The sequence below is a fragment of the Oratosquilla oratoria genome, chromosome 40, assembly GCF_046742065.1.
Source record: "Oratosquilla oratoria isolate Oo_2021 chromosome 40, ASM4674206v1, whole genome shotgun sequence".
In the NCBI taxonomy this organism is placed as follows: domain Eukaryota; kingdom Metazoa; phylum Arthropoda; class Malacostraca; order Stomatopoda; family Squillidae; genus Oratosquilla; species Oratosquilla oratoria.
In genome coordinates, this window is record NC_134816.1 from 36,031,740 (window position 1) to 36,046,713 (window position 14,974).

The 14,974-nt window shown below is 53.0% G+C and overlaps 1 long non-coding RNA gene across 1 annotated transcript in view; it reads left to right on the forward strand.

Moving 5' to 3' along the window:
* LOC143020594 (uncharacterized) overlaps positions 1–13,906 on the forward strand; it is a 30,442-nt gene extending 16,536 nt beyond the window's left edge. Inside the window, exons 2-3 of the long non-coding RNA XR_012965908.1 lie at positions 12,529–12,645; positions 13,283–13,906. This is a non-coding gene — a long non-coding RNA (uncharacterized LOC143020594). The remainder of the gene's footprint in view (positions 1–12,528; positions 12,646–13,282) is intronic.
* The last annotated feature ends 1,068 nt before the right edge of the window (positions 13,907–14,974 follow it).

The following is a 14,974-nucleotide window of genomic DNA, read 5'->3' on the forward strand; positions in this document are numbered from 1 at the left end:
TCAAGCTATGATCGGGCCCCCATCTCACCCTCAGGTGGAGGGCCACCAAGCCTCATGTGGATTTCACTTGGACACTCAGGCCATAAGTACAGATGCCAGAGGCAGAAATATGAAAAATCAGATCAAAATCTCAACTCTGGATGGTCGCCACCACCATGTGCTTTAGTCCAGGTTGCCCATGTTTAATTCGCAGTGCACCATGTATGACTCACCCCCTCTGGGTTAAGTTTGTAGCAAATCAGTAACCTGACAATTTTGGGCAAAATCCGTGGGTCCTCTTTGAGATATTTTTGTTTTGTGGTCATTTTGGTTATTTGCTCCGACTGATCCACCATTTCACCCGCAGGGAGAGAGTCGGTCAAAGTGCACAGCAAGGTAAGCATGAGCAGCCGGAGTCCAAGGGCGTGGCAGTGGCACCCCTCCAAATTTGGGCCTTTTCACCCAGTAATCACCTTTTGGCCTCTGGCACCCATACCGTTGGCCTGAGTGGTGTCAAATTGGACTCCACGGCAGCCCTAGCCGCCCTCGACCTGTGGGAGAGATGGCGGGTAAATCGGAGCAGGTGACCAAAATGACCCAAAATCCAAAAAATCTCGTAGAATTGAATTTAGCCGAAAATTCGAAGGTGACCGATTTGGTCCAAACTTGCCCCACAGGGAGAGAGTCGGTCAAAGTGCACAGCAAGGTAAGCATGAGCAGCCTGAGTCCAAGGGCGTGGCAGTGGCACCCCTCCAAATTTGGGCCTTTTCAACCAGTAATCACCTTTTGGCCTCTGGCACCCATACCGTTGGCCTGAGTGGTGTCAAATTGGACTCCACGGCAGCCCTAGCCGCCCTCGACCTGTGGGTGAGATGGCGGGTAAATCGGAGCAAGTGACCAAAATGACCCAAAATCCAAAAAATCTCAAAGGACCCCATGAATTTAGCCGAAAATTCGAAGGTGACCGATTTGGTCCAAACTTGCCCCACAGGGAGAGAGTCGGTCAAAGTGCACAGCAAGGTAAGCATGAGCAGCCTGAGTCCAAGGGCGTGGGAGTGGCACCCCTCCAAATTTGGGCCTTTTCACCCAGTAATCACCTTTTGGCCTCTGGCACCCATACCGTTGGCCTGAGTGGTGTCAAATTGGACTCCACGGCAGCCCTAGCCGCCCTAGACCTGTGGGTGAGTTGGCGGGTAAATCGGAGCAAGTGACCAAAGTGACCCGAAATCCAAAAAATCTCAAAGGACCCCATGAATTTCTCCGAAAATTGGACTCCACGGCAGCCCTAGCCGCCCTCGACCTGTGGGTGAGATGGCGGATAAATCGGAGCAAGTGACGAAAATGACCCAAAATCCAAAAAATCTCGAAAGATTAACCCCATGAATTTATCCGAAAATTCGAAAGTGACCGATTTGGTCCAAACTTGCCCCACAGGGAGAGAGTCGGTCAAAGTGCACAGCAAGGTAAGCATGAGCAGCCTGAGTCCAAGGGCGTGGGAGTGGCACCCCTCCAAATTTGGGCCTCTTCTCCCAGTAATCACCTTTTGGCCTCTGGCAGCCATACCGTTGGCCCGAGTGGTAGGTTCTCGAAGACCTTTGTCAAGGTATATTACAGTGAAATGCTAGTTTCTTGGTACAAACACTGCATCCTTCACTACTGTCTTTGGAATTCACAGACATTCTTGTTACGGGGAAAGAAAGTCATGGGTGAGATTCCCCAAAGACTTTTTGTTACATGCAATCCCAGGGCAGTGGGTGAGATGAAGGGATGACCCATCATCCAGTAGGATACAAGAAAAGAGTGAGGGAGGGAGGGGGGTGGATGGGAGTGGAGTGGGTGGGGATGGAATGGGTGGGAGTGGAATTATGCCTTTTGACTTTGACTACCTCCCTTGTAAGGGGAACAAAATCTTAGTATGTATGCAATCACAGAACATGTTCCTTGTGGCTGACTACCACTGGTGTGGGATTGGACTGGAGGGCATCCCAGGCCCCGCCGGACCTGTGGGTGTGATAGCGGGTAAATCGGCGGAGGTGACCAAAATGGCCCAAAATCCAAAAAATCTGGGGGGAAATCCGAAGGTCAGTGATTTGGTCCAAAGTTGCGCCAGGCGTAGAGTGTGGGATAGGGTGCACATGAGCGTAGAGAGCAGAATCGTGAGAGGAAGGGTGTGGCGGTGAGAGCCCTCGAAAGTTGGGCCTTTTGACGTTTATGCCTCTGGCGGGGATAGGGTGTGGGTGACTGGTGTGGGATTGGACTGGAGGGCATCCCAGGCCCCGCCGGACCTGTGGGTGTGATAGCGGGTAAATCGGCGGAGGTGACCAAAATGGCCCAAAATCCAAAAAATCTGCAAGGGGGTCCCCCATGGATTTTGGGGGGAAATCCGAAGGTCAGTGATTTGGTCCAAAGTTGCGCCAGGCGTAGAGTGTGGGATAGGGTGCACATGAGCGTAGAGAGCAGAATCGTGAGAGGAAGGGTGTGGCGGTGAGAGCCCTCGAAAGTTGGGCCTTTTGACGTTTATGCCTCTGGCGGGGATAGGGTATGGGTGACTGGTGTGGGATTGGACTGGAGGGCATCCCAGGCCCCGCCGGACCTGTGGGTGTGATAGCGGGTAAATCGGCGGAGGTGACCAAAATGGCCCAAAATCCAAAAAATCTGCAAGGGGGTCCCCCATGGATTTTGGGGGGAAATCCGAAGGTCAGGGATTTGGTCCAAAGTTGCGCCAGGCGTAGAGTGTGGGATAGGGTGCACATGAGCGTAGAGAGCAGAATCGTGAGAGCAAGGGTGTGGCGGTGAGAGCCCTCGAAAGTTGGGCCTTTTGACGTTTATGCCTCTGGCGGGGATATGTTTAGGGTGACTGGTGTGGGATTGGACTGGAGGGCATCCCAGGCCCCGCCGGACCTGTGGGTGTGATAGCGGGTAAATCGGCGGAGGTGACCAAAATGGCCCAAAATCCAAAAAATCTGCAAGGGGGTCCCCCATGGATTTTGGGGGGAAATCCGAAGGTCAGGGATTTGGTCTAAAGTTGCGCCAGGCGTAGAGTGTGGGATAGGGTGCACATGAGCGTAGAGAGCAGAATCGTGAGAGGAAGGGTGTGGCGGTGAGAGCCCTCGAAAGTTGGGCCTTTTGACGTTTATGCCTCTGGCGGGGATAGGGTGTGGGTGACTGGTGTGGGATTGGACTGGAGGGCATCCCAGGCCCCGCCGGACCTGTGGGTGTGATAGCGGGTAAATCGGCGGAGGTGACCAAAATGGCCCAAAATCCAAAAAATCTGCAAGGGGGTCCCCCATGGATTTTGGGGGGAAATCCGAAGGTCAGTGATTTGGTCCAAAGCTGCGCCAGGCGTAGAGTGTGGGATAGGGTGCACATGAGCGTAGAGAGCAGAATCGTGAGAGGAAGGGTGTGGCGGTGAGAGCCCTCGAAAGTTGGGCCTTTTGACGTTTATGCCTCTGGCGGGGATAGGGTGTGGGTGACTGGTGTGGGATTGGACTGGAGGGCATCCCAGGCCCCGCCGGACCTGTGGGTGTGATAGCGGGTAAATCGGCGGAGGTGACCAAAATGGCCCAAAATCCAAAAAATCTGCAAGGGGGTCCCCCATGGATTTTGGGGGGAAATCCGAAGGTCAGTGATTTGGTCCAAAGTTGCGCCAGGCGTAGAGTGTGGGATAGGGTGCACATGAGCGTAGAGAGCAGAATCGTTAGAGGAAGGGTGTGGCGGTGAGAGCCCTCGAAAGTTGGGCCTTTTGACGTTTATGCCTCTGGCGGGGATAGGGTATGGGTGACTGGTGTGGGATTGGACTGGAGGGCATCCCAGGCCCCGCCGGACCTGTGGGTGTGATAGCGGGTAAATCGGCGGAGGTGACCAAAATGGCCCAAAATCCAAAAAATCTGCAAGGGGGTCCCCCATGGATTTTGGGGGGAAATCCGAAGGTCAGGGATTTGGTCCAAAGTTGCGCCAGGCGTAGAGTGTGGGATAGGGTGCACATGAGCGTAGAGAGCAGAATCGTGAGAGCAAGGGTGTGGCGGTGAGAGCCCTCGAAAGTTGGGCCTTTTGACGTTTATGCCTCTGGCGGGGATAGGGTATGGGTGACTGGTGTGGGATTGGACTGGAGGGCATCCCAGGCCCCGCCGGACCTGTGGGTGTGATAGCGGGTAAATCGGCGGAGGTGACCAAAATGGCCCAAAATCCAAAAAATCTGCAAGGGGGTCCCCCATGGATTTTGGGGGGAAATCCGAAGGTCAGTGATATGGTCTCAAGTTGCGCCAGGCGTAGAGGGTGGGATAGGGTGCACATGAGCGTAGAGAGCAGAATCGTGAGAGGAAGGGTGTGGCGGTGAGAGCCCTCGAAAGTTGGGCCTTTTGACGTTTATGCCTCTGGCGGGGATAGGGTGTGGGTGACTGGTGTGGGATTGGACTGGAGGGCATCCCAGGCCCCGCCGGACCTGTGGGTGTGATAGCGGGTAAATCGGCGGAGGTGACCAAAATGGCCCAAAATCCAAAAAATCTGCAAGGGGGTCCCCCATGGATTTTGGGGGGAAATCCGAAGGTCAGTGATTTGGTCCAAAGTTGCGCCAGGCGTAGAGTGTGGGATAGGGTGCACATGAGCGTAGAGAGCAGAATCGTGAGAGGAAGGGTGTGGCGGTGAGAGCCCTCGAAAGTTGGGCCAACTGACGTTTATGCCTCTGGCGGGGATAGGGTGTGGGTGACTGGTGTGGGATTGGACTGGAGGGCATCCCAGGCCCCGCCGGACCTGTGGGTGTGATAGCGGGTAAATCGGCGGAGGTGACCAAAATGGCCCAAAATCCAAAAAATCTGCAAGGTCAGGGATTTGGTCCAAAGTTGCGCCAGGCGTAGAGTGTGGGATAGGGTGCACATGAGCGTAGAGAGCAGAATCGTGAGAGCAAGGGTGTGGCGGTGAGAGCCCTCGAAAGTTGGGCCTTTTGACGTTTATGCCTCTGGCGGGGATAGGGTGTGGGTGACTGGTGTGGGATTGGACTGGAGGGCATCCCAGGCCCCGCCGGACCTGTGGGTGTGATAGCGGGTAAATCGGCGGAGGTGACCAAAATGGCCCAAAATCCAAAAAATCTGCCCCATGGATTTTGGGGGGAAATCCGAAGGTCAGTGATTTGGTCCAAAGTTGCGCCAATCGTAGAGTGTGGGATAGGGTGCACATGAGCGTAGAGAGCAGAATCGTGAGAGCAAGGGTGTGGCGGTGAGAGCCCTCGAAAGTTGGGCCTTTTGACGTTTATGCCTCTGGCGGGGATAGGGTGTGGGTGACTGGTGTGGGATTGGACTGGAGGGCATCCCAGGCCCCGCCGGACCTGTGGGTGTGATAGCGGGTAAATCGGCGGCGGTGACCAGAATGGCCCAAAATCCAAAAAATCTGCAAGGGGGTTCCCCCATGGATTTTGGGGGGAAATCCGAAGGTCAGTGATTTGGTCCAAAGTTGCGCCAGGCGTAGAGTGTGGGATAGGGTGCACATGAGCGTAGAGAGCAGAATCGTGAGAGCAAGGGTGTGGCGGTGAGAGCCCTCGAAAGTTGGGCCTTTTGACGTTTATGCCTCTGGCGGGGATATGGTGTTGTGTACTGGTGTGGGATTGGACTGGAGGGCATCCCAGGCCCCGCCGGACCTGTGGGTGTGATAGCGGGTACATCAGAGGACTTGACAAAATTGGCCCAAAATCCAAAAAATCTGCAAGGGGGTCCCCCATGGATTTTGGGGGGAAATCCGAAGGTCAGGGATTTGGTCCAAAGTTGCGCCAGGCGTAGAGTGTGGGATAGGGTGCACATGAGCGTAGAGAGCAGAATCGTGAGAGCAAGGGTGTGGCGGTGAGAGCCCTCGAAAGTTGGGCCTTTTGACGTTTATGCCTCTGGCGGGGATAGGGTGTGGGTGACTGGTGTGGGATTGGACTGGAGGGCATCCCAGGCCCCGCCGGACCTGTGGGTGTGATAGCGGGTAAATCGGCGGAGGTGACCAAAATGGCCCAAAATCCAAAAAATCTGCCCCATGGATTTTGGGGGGAAATCCGAAGGTCAGGGATTTGGTCCAAAGTTGCGCCAGGCGTAGAGTGTGGGATAGGGTGCACATGAGCGTAGAGAGCAGAATCGTGAGAGCAAGGGTGTGGCGGTGAGAGCCCTCGAAATTTGGGCCTTTTGACGTTTATGCCTCTGGCGGGGATAGGGTGTGGGTGACTGGTGTGGGATTGGACTGGAGGGCATCCCAGGCCCCGCCGGACCTGTGGGTGTGATAGCGGGTAAATCGGCGGAGGTGACCAAAATGGCCCAAAATCCAAAAAATCTGCAAGGGGGTCCCCCATGGATTTTGGGGGGAAATCCGAAGGTCAGTGATTTGGTCCAAAGTTGCGCCAGGCGTAGAGTGTGGGATAGGGTGCACATGAGCGTAGAGAGCAGAATCGTGAGAGCAAGGGTGTGGCGGTGAGAGCCCTCGAAAGTTGGGCCTTTTGACGTTTATGCCTCTGGCGGGGATAGGGTGTGGGTGACTGGTGTGGGATTGGACTGGAGGGCATCCCAGGCCCCGCCGGACCTGTGGGTGTGATAGCGGGTAAATCGGCGGAGGTGACCAAAATGGCCCAAAATCCAAAAAATCTGCAAGGGGGTCCCCCATGGATTTTGGGGGGAAATCCGAAGGTCAGGGATTTGGTCCAAAGTTGCGCCAGGCGTAGAGTGTGGGATAGGGTGCACATGAGCGTAGAGAGCAGAATCGTGAGAGCAAGGGTGTGGCGGTGAGAGCCCTCGAAAGTTGGGCCTTTTGACGTTTATGCCTCTGGCGGGGATAGGGTGTGGGTGACTGGTGTGGGATTGGACTGGAGGGCATCCCAGGCCCCGCCGGACCTGTGGGTGTGATAGCGGGTAAATCTCCTGAGGAGACCAAAATGGCCCAAAATCCAAAAAATCTGCAAGGGGGTCCCCCATGGATTTTGGGGGGAAATCCGAAGGTCAGGGATTTGGTCCAAAGTTGCGCCAGGCGTAGAGTGTGGGATAGGGTGCACATGAGCGTAGAGAGCAGAATCGTGAGAGCAAGGGTGTGGCGGTGAGAGCCCTCGAAAGTTGGGCCTTTTGACGTTTATGCCTCTGGCGGGGATAGGGTGTGGGTGACTGGTGTGGGATTGGACTGGAGGGCATCCCAGGCCCCGCCGGACCTGTGGGTGTGATAGCGGGTAAATCGGCGGAGGTGACCAAAATGGCCCAAAATCCAAAAAATCTGCAAGGGGTCCCCCATGGATTTTGGGGGGAAATCCGAAGGTCAGTGATTTGGTCCAAAGTTGCGCCAGGCGTAGAGTGTGGGATAGGGTGCACATGAGCGTAGAGAGCAGAATCGTGAGAGGAAGGGTGTGGCGGTGAGAGCCCTCGAAAGTTGGGCCTTTTGACGTTTATGCCTCTGGCGGGGATAGGGTGTGGGTGACTGGTGTGGGATTGGACTGGAGGGCATCCCAGGCCCCGCCGGACCTGTGGGTGTGATAGCGGGTAAATCGGCGGAGGTGACCAAAATGGCCCAAAATCCAAAAAATCTGCAAGGGGCCCCATGGATTTTGGGGGGAAATCCGAAGGTCAGTGATTTGGTCCAAAGTTGCGCCAGGCGTAGAGTGTGGGATAGGGTGCACATGAGCGTAGAGAGCAGAATCGTGAGAGCAAGGGTGTGGCGGTGAGAGCCCTCGAAAGTTGGGCCTTTTGACGTTTATGCCTCTGGCGGGGATAGGGTGTGGGTGACTGGTGTGGGATTGGACTGGAGGGCATCCCAGGCCCCGCCGGACCTGTGGGTGTGATAGCGGGTAAATCGGCGGAGGTGACCAAAATGGCCCAAAATCCAAAAAATCTGCAAGGGGGTCCCCCATGGATTTTGGGGGGAAATCCGAAGGTCAGGGATTTGGTCCAAAGTTGCGCCAGGCGTAGAGTGTGGGATAGGGTGCACATGAGCGTAGAGAGCAGAATCGTGAGAGCAAGGGTGTGGCGGTGAGAGCCCTCGAAAGTTGGGCCTTTTGACGTTTATGCCTCTGGCGGGGATAGGGTGTGGGTGACTGGTGTGGGATTGGACTGGAGGGCATCCCTGTGCCCTACGGACCTGTGGGTGTGATAGCGGGTAAATCGGCGGAGGTGACCAAAATGGCCCAAAATCCAAAAAATCTGCAAGGGGGTCCCCCATGGATTTTGGGGGGAAATCCGAAGGTCAGTGATTTGGTCCAAAGTTGCGCCAGGCGTAGAGTGTGGGATAGGGTGCACATGAGCGTAGAGAGCAGAATCGTGAGAGGAAGGGTGTGGCGGTGAGAGCCCTCGAAAGTTGGGCCTTTTGACGTTTATGCCTCTGGCGGGGATAGGGTGTGGGTGACTGGTGTGGGATTGGACTGGAGGGCATCCCAGCACACGCCTGACCTGTGGGTGTGATAGCGGGTAAATCGGCGGAGGTGACCAAAATGGCCCAAAATCCAAAAAATCTGCAAGGGGTCCCCCATGGATTTTGGGGGGAAATCCGAAGGTCAGTGATTTGGTCCAAAGTTGCGCCAGGCGTAGAGTGTGGGATAGGGTGCACATGAGCGTAGAGAGCAGAATCGTGAGAGGAAGGGTGTGGCGGTGAGAGCCCTCGAAAGTTGGGCCTTTTGACGTTTATGCCTCTGGCGGGGATAGGGTGTGGGTGACTGGTGTGGGATTGGACTGGAGGGCATCCCAGGCCCCGCCGGACCTGTGGGTGTGATAGCGGGTAAATCGGCGGAGGTGACCAAAATGGCCCAAAATCCAAAAAATCTGCAAGGGGGTCCCCCATGGATTTTGGGGGGAAATCCGAAGGTCAGTGATTTGGTCCAAAGTTGCGCCAGGCGTAGAGTGTGGGATAGGGTGCACATGAGCGTAGAGAGCAGAATCGTGAGAGGAAGGGTGTGGCGGTGAGAGCCCTCGAAAGTTGGGCCTTTTGACGTTTATGCCTCTGGCGGGGATAGGGTGTGGGTGACTGGTGTGGGATTGGACTGGAGGGCATCCCAGGCCCCGCCGGACCTGTGGGTGTGATAGCGGGTAAATCGGCGGAGGTGACCAAAATGGCCCAAAATCCAAAAAATCTGCAAGGGGGTCCCCCATGGATTTTGGGGGGAAATCCGAAGGTCAGGGATTTGGTCCAAAGTTGCGCCAGGCGTAGAGTGTGGGATAGTGTGCACATGAGCGTAGAGAGCAGAATCGTGAGAGGAAGGGTGTGGCGGTGAGAGCCCTCGAAAGTTGGGCCTTTTGACGTTTATGCCTCTGGCGGGGATAGGGTGTGGGTGACTGGTGTGGGATTGGACTGGAGGGCATCCCAGGCCCCGCCGGACCTGTGGGTGTGATAGCGGGTAAATCGGCGGAGGTGACCAAAATGGCCCAAAATCCAAAAAATCTGCAAGGGGGTCCCCCATGGATTTTGGGGGGAAATCCGAAGGTCAGGGATTTGGTCCAAAGTTGCGCCAGGCGTAGAGTGTGGGATAGGGTGCACATGAGCGTAGAGAGCAGAATCGTGAGAGGAAGGGTGTGGCGGTGAGAGCCCTCGAAAGTTGGGCCTTTTGACGTTTATGCCTCTGGCGGGGATAGGGTGTGGGTGACTGGTGTGGGATTGGACTGGAGGGCATCCCAGGCCCCGCCGGACCTGTGGGTGTGATAGCGGGTAAATCGGCGGAGGTGACCAAAATGGCCCAAAATCCAAAAAAATCTGCAAGGGGGTCCCCCATGGATTTTGGGGGGAAATCCGAAGGTCAGGGATTTGGTCCAAAGTTGCGCCAGGCGTAGAGTGTGGGATAGGGTGCACATGAGCGTAGAGAGCAGAATCGTGAGAGGAAGGGTGTGGCGGTGAGAGCCCTCGAAAGTTGGGCCTTTTGACGTTTATGCCTCTGGCGGGGATAGGGTGTGGGTGACTGGTGTGGGATTGGACTGGAGGGCATCCCAGGCCCCGCCGGACCTGTGGGTGTGATAGCGGGTAAATCGGCGGAGGTGACCAAAATGGCCCAAAATCCAAAAAATCTGCAAGGGGGTCCCCCATGGATTTTGGGGGGAAATCCGAAGGTCAGTGATTTGGTCCAAAGTTGCGCCAGGCGTAGAGTGTGGGATAGGGTGCACATGAGCGTAGAGAGCAGAATCGTGAGAGGAAGGGTGTGGCGGTGAGAGCCCTCGAAAGTTGGGCCTTTTGACGTTTATGCCTCTGGCGGGGATAGGGTGTGGGTGACTGGTGTGGGATTGGACTGGAGGGCATCCCAGGCCCCGCCGGACCTGTGGGTGTGATAGCGGGTAAATCGGCGGAGGTGACCAAAATGGCCCAAAATCCAAAAAATCTGCAAGGGGGTCCCCCATGGATTTTGGGGGGAAATCCGAAGGTCAGTGATTTGGTCCAAAGTTGCGCCAGGCGTAGAGTGTGGGATAGGGTGCACATGAGCGTAGAGAGCAGAATCGTGAGAGCAAGGGTGTGGCGGTGAGAGCCCTCGAAAGTTGGGCCTTTTGACGTTTATGCCTCTGGCGGGGATAGGGTGTGGGTGACTGGTGTGGGATTGGACTGGAGGGCATCCCAGGCCCCGCCGGACCTGTGGGTGTGATAGCGGGTAAATCGGCGGAGGTGACCAAAATGGCCCAAAATCCAAAAAATCTGCAAGGGGGCCCCCATGGATTTTAGGGGGAAATCCGAAGGTCAGTGATTTGGTCCAAAGTTGCGCCAGGCGTAGAGTGTGGGATAGGGTGCACATGAGCGTAGAGAGCAGAATCGTGAGAGCAAGGGTGTGGCGGTGAGAGCCCTCGAAAGTTGGGCCTTTTGACGTTTATGCCTCTGGCGGGGATAGGGTGTGGGTGACTGGTGTGGGATTGGACTGGAGGGCATCCCAGGCCCCGCCGGACCTGTGGGTGTGATAGCGGGTAAATCGGCGGAGGTGACCAAAATGGCCCAAAATCCAAAAAATCTGCAAGGGGGCCCCCATGGATTTTAGGGGGAAATCCGAAGGTCAGTGATTTGGTCCAAAGTTGCGCCAGGCGTAGAGTGTGGGATAGGGTGCACATGAGCGTAGAGAGCAGAATCGTGAGAGCAAGGGTGTGGCGGTGAGAGCCCTCGAAAGTTGGGCCTTTTGACGTTTATGCCTCTGGCGGGGATAGGGTGTGGGTGACTGGTGTGGGATTGGACTGGAGGGCATCCCAGGCCCCGCCGGACCTGTGGGTGTGATAGCGGGTAAATCGGCGGAGGTGACCAAAATGGCCCAAAATCCAAAAAATCTGCAAGAGTTACCACCATGGATTTTGGGGGGAAATCCGAAGGTCAGTGATTTGGTCCAAAGTTGCGCCAGGCGTAGAGTGTGGGATAGGGTGCACATGAGCGTAGAGAGCAGAATCGTGAGAGCAAGGGTGTGGCGGTGAGAGCCCTCGAAAGTTGGGCCTTTTGACGTTTATGCCTCTGGCGGGGATAGGGTGTGGGTGACTGGTGTGGGATTGGACTGGAGGGCATCCCAGGCCCCGCCGGACCTGTGGGTGTGATAGCGGGTAAATCGGCGGAGGTGACCAAAATGGCCCAAAATCCAAAAAATCTGCAAGGGGGTCCCCCATGGATTTTGGGGGGAAATCCGAAGGTCAGGGATTTGGTCCAAAGTTGCGCCAGGCGTAGAGTGTGGGATAGGGTGCACATGAGCGTAGAGAGCAGAATCGTGAGAGCAAGGGTGTGGCGGTGAGAGCCCTCGAAAGTTGGGCCTTTTGACGTTTATGCCGCTGGCGGGGATAGGGTGTGGGTGACTGGTGTGGGATTGGACTGGAGGGCATCCCAGGCCCCGCCGGACCTGTGGGTGTGATAGCGGGTAAATCGGCGGAGGTGACCAAAATGGCCCAAAATCCAAAAAATCTGCAAGGGGGTCCCCCATGGATTTTTTTAGGGAAATCCGAAGTTGAGCGATTTGGTCCAAACTTGCGCCACGCGTATAGTGTGGGATAGGGTGCACATGAGCGTAGAGAGCAGAATCGTGAGAGCAAGGGTGTGGGTGGTGAGAGCCCTCGAAAGTTGGGCCTTTTGACGTTTATGCCTCTGGCGGGGATAGGGTGTGGGTGACTGGTGTGGGATTGGACTGGAGGGCATCCCAGGCCCCGCCGGACCTGTGGGTGTGATAGCGGGTAAATCGGCGGAGGTGACCAAAATGGCCCAAAATCCAAAAAATCTGCAAGGGGGTCCCCCATGGATTTTGGGGGGAAATCCGAAGGTCAGGGATTTGGTCCAAAGTTGCGCCAGGCGTAGAGTGTGGGATAGGGTGCACATGAGCGTAGAGAGCAGAATCGTGAGAGCAAGGGTGTGGCGGGGATAGGGTGTGGGTGACTGGTGTGGGATTGGACTGGAGGGCATCAAGCCTCACCCCCCCCCTCTCTCTCTCTGTATTTCTGTATCTCTCTCTCATCATTTACCCTCATTATGGGTTAAGTAGTTTCCTTTAGGCATGTTTTATCATTATATTCACAGCTCTTTCTCCTTGATGCTGAAAGATAGAAAGACGGATCACCATGAGCATAGCTCCCTTCCCGTATAATACAACTAGGTAAATACAACAAGGTAAATATCTCCACACAGGAACCTGATGGTCGCTGGCAACTGGTAGGCGTCACGAGCAACGGCTATGGGTGTGCACGTCCACACCGCCCAGGGGTCTACACCAAAGTCGTCAAGTACCTCTCCTGGATTGACCAGGTATGTCACAAGTGCTCCAACATAGGCAGACTACCCAAAGTCTAAGTGTTAAAAGTCTCTTCACTGGCAGGGAGGTAATGATTATGAATGATGTGAGATCAATCATAGTCTTGATAGTGATTTTTTTTTTTTTTTTTGTCCACAGTAAGAAACTGTAAATGAAGCTGCGGGGGCAAAGCAGCTGTGGTTGTCAGGCTCTGCTGTGGAAGTGCTGTGTTTTCCTGCATTATTCCAAGTCTCTAACCCAGTGTCATAGACATAATCACTCCTCCATAAAAGCTCCTCATTGTATCCATTCTCAGATACCTATTTCTCATGACATTTTTAATTTCCTGATGATATTTACTTGCTTCCTTCAGTACTTACCTTCACCCCAACTCCTCCACTCCCCAATATTGTCTCCTTTTCCTTTATGAAGCAGAACTGTATTTGCACTTCTCCAGTCCCTTGGCACATTCCCTTTCCTTGGTCTTACATTGAATAACCTCACTAGCCAATCCACTATAACCATTCCTCCCTGAAGATGACCATGTCAGATTTTTCTTTGGCTAAATCTAGATAGTTTTATTCCTCTGTCAGCTGAAGGGATCGATGACGGTTTAATTAACCTTAAAGAAAACATTCTTCCATTTTCCAGGTTATGGAGCTGACGCAGAGTGAGCTGAGTCGTCCCGTGAATGCAACGTGTCAGGGCCACCGGTGTCCCCTGGGGGAATGCCTGTCCTCTGCCAACATCTGCAACGGGTTTGTTGAGTGTTCCGATGGCTCAGACGAGTGGAATTGTGACCACTGAAGACTGAGTGGCAGGTGAAGACCACACGTGTATAGACAAACTCAAAGTTAATAAAACACCAGGGCCTGACGGTTGGCATCCAAGAATCTTAAAGGAAATGAAAAATGAGATTGTTGTTCCATTAGAAATTATTTTCAAGAAATCCATCATATCCGGAGATGTCCCAAGAGAATGGAAGCTAGCTAACGTTACTCCCATATTCAAAAAAGGTGACAAAAAGAAACCAAATAACTATAGGCCTATAAGTTTGACTTCAATCGTAGGAAAAATAATGGAAACTATCATCAGAGATGCTATCGAACATCATTTAGAAAGTAACCGTTTCATAAATGATAGCCAGCATGGTTTCAGACGGAAACGTTCTTGCGTGACTAACTTACTCGAATTCTACAACACAGTTATCTCAAATTATGACAAAAGAAACAATATAGATTTAATATATCTAGACTTTGCAAAAGCTTTTGATACCGTCCCACACGAAAGACTACTTACTAAATTAGCTTTGCATGGAATAAGTGGTAGCCTATTAGGTTGGACTAGCAATTGGTTGAAGGATTGAAAACAGAGAGTTGTTTCAAATGGAAAAACTTCTGGATGGAAAAGTGTTGCAAGTGGAGTTCCTCAGGGTTCCGTTCTTGGGCCACTTCTATTCATAGTATATATAAATGATATAGACCATGGACTAAAATCTACTGTTTCCAAATTTGCTGATGATACAAAACTGTGCGGAGTGGCAAATGATCATTCAAGCCAATTACCGGTAGATATTCAAGAAGATTTAGATAAATTACAGCAATGGTCTGAAAAGTGGCTAATGAAATTTAACACAAGTAAATGCAAAGTAATGCACATAGGTAAAAATAACAGTAAGTTCGATTACAAGTTATTTGGAAATTCGTTAACAAAAGTGGATAGTGAAAAAGATCTCGGCGTAATTATCAGTAACGACCTCAAATCATCCAAGCAGTGTATTTCAGCCTCTGAGAAAGCAAATAAGATTCTAGGACTGATTGCGCGATCTTTTGATTTCAAAAGTCCATCACTCATTAACAAGCTATATAAATCGTTAGTTCGTCCACATTTGGAATATGCCGTTTCCGTATGGTCACCGAATCTCATTAAAGACATTGACATACTGGAAAAAGTACAACGGCGAGCCACAAAACTGATTCCAAATATCAAAAATAAATCATACGAAAATCGACTAAAACATATGAATCTGTTTTCCCTAAAAAAGCGTAGACTCAGAGGTGACTTGATACAGGTCTTTAAAATTCTAAAGGGAATTGACATCAAAAGTGACAAAATTTTTACATTGAATGAGAATCAGACAAGAAACAATGGTCTCAAACTGTCCGGAAATAGATTCAATTTGGAAGTAGGTAGAAACAACTTTGCCAACCGTGTAGTTAATGAATGGAATAAACTTCCTGCACAGGTAGTGCAATGTAGTTCAGTTCGAAGCTTTTAAGAATCATTTAGATAAATACCTAAGTAAGATGCTGTAATGATTATGATTTATCTTATATTATTTGG